The following is a 1,987-nucleotide window of genomic DNA, read 5'->3' on the forward strand; positions in this document are numbered from 1 at the left end:
CATAAAAAATTAAGAAAACCTCTTTACAATCTCTTTAACAAGAACTACAGACGTCTGATTGAAACTTAGAATTATGTAAATTGATGCTATCAGTGTCCCTGATACACATACAAAATTTAGAAAACCTCTTTACAATCCCTTTAACAATAAAAATATTGCATACTATAAATTTCATAATGAATAACCTGATGAATAAATTAATAAAAATCTACTACCTAATTAATGAATCATATAGACCAATTTGTCATTCAGAAAATCTAATCACACCACTAACTTATACAAACTAAACAGCTAATAATTGTGACCACAGACAGATAACAAATATAACCTTTGATATAGTTTTCTACCCTGTTAAACTTTCCCATTTGTCAGAAAAATCATAACATATTACATGGTTTCATTTTAAAGGGATATTCAGATTGAACATAAAATTCAAAACTTGGTGAATAAGAGCATATATTCATCAGTAGATATATCTGGTGTCATAAATAACATAACAGGATCCTTATATAATCAGATAAATCAAAAAAAAACTTAATAAAAATTCAATTAATTATTGAAAAACACTTAATATTATGATAATATTACTTAGTTTTATGAATTTTCCAATTTTCTAGATTTGACAGGGATTTTGTTGTAACTTTATGACACCAGGCAAGTTGACTGATGAATATAGACTCATATTGACCATTCTTGAGAATTAAATTTTATATTCATTCTAAGACGTAGTCACTTTAAAGAGACAGATTTGCCCTTTGTACTTAATTTTATAAACCAGAATATTTTGGCTAAGTTAATCAGTAGTAAATATCTGTACAAGCAAGATAATTTCGTTAATCAAAATCTCGTCCAACGTATGACAAATTAGAGAGTAAAAGTTGTATAGTAGTGAACTCCTCAAAAGAGAAGTACCATCAGGTGTTTCTTATCTATAATAAACTTAATCCAACAGCTAAGCCAATCAGTAATAGTGTTCACAGCTCACTGTCAAAATTTGAGCCTTCAAATCCATGTGTGTACAGAATTATCCGTAAGCTTATTTGAAAGTTAAAGAAACAGGTCGGCCATTTTGGGGGGTTGATTTGTGTCTTCAATATATATAAATAGTATTTACAAGTATTAGAAATCATCAAATATTAGATAGTTTCATTTTAAAGGGACTTGTTCTCCATTTTTTTTAACCAATCATACTTTAGTCACAGAAACAGGAATTTTTTAGCTAAGTTAATCAGTAATAGTGTTCACAGCTCACTGTCAAAATTCAAGCCTTCAAATCCATGTGTGTCTAGAATTATCCACGTTTGAAAGTTGAAAAGAGAAGTCACTATGACTGATTAGCCTGAGACTAAGTTACGATTGATTAAACGGATGGTGAATCTGTCCCTTTAAGAGGGAGAAGAGCAGTTGCCTAGATGCGTTCCTTTTTTATTTCCAAATTTATAATCTTGAAATTTGAGGACAAGCCTAACTATAAGTTATAAAGAAAAGTTGAGATGACAAGAAGGAGTGGTTGACAATTGATTTAGTTTTAGACCACATACAAGATTTTACTTCACACCTTTTGTCAACAAGATGGTATCTACTGGTGTCGGTCTATTGATGTCTATTAGTGTCTGACTATTCATGTCTGTCTATTGGTGTCTGACTATTCATGTCTTTTGGTGTCTATCTATTAGTATATGTCTATTGGTGTCTATAAGTGTCTGTCTATTGGTGTCTATTAGTGTCTGTCTGTTAATGTATGTCTATTGGTGTCTGTTCATGTCTATTGGTGTCTGTCTGTTAATGTATGTCTATTTGTTTCTGTCAGTCTATTCGTTTCTGTCTATCTATTGGTCTCTGTCTATGTGTCAATTAGTGCCTGTCTATTGGTTTCTGTCTATTGGTGTAATGTAGTATCTACTGATGTCTATGAGTTGCAAGTAAATTTCAAAAGAATTGTAACAGAAGGTTCACAGATCAATATAATATAAAAATATTAACATAA

Source organism: Lottia gigantea (assembly GCF_000327385.1).
Source record: "Lottia gigantea unplaced genomic scaffold LOTGIsca_95, whole genome shotgun sequence".
Taxonomy (NCBI): Eukaryota; Metazoa; Mollusca; class Gastropoda; family Lottiidae; genus Lottia; species Lottia gigantea.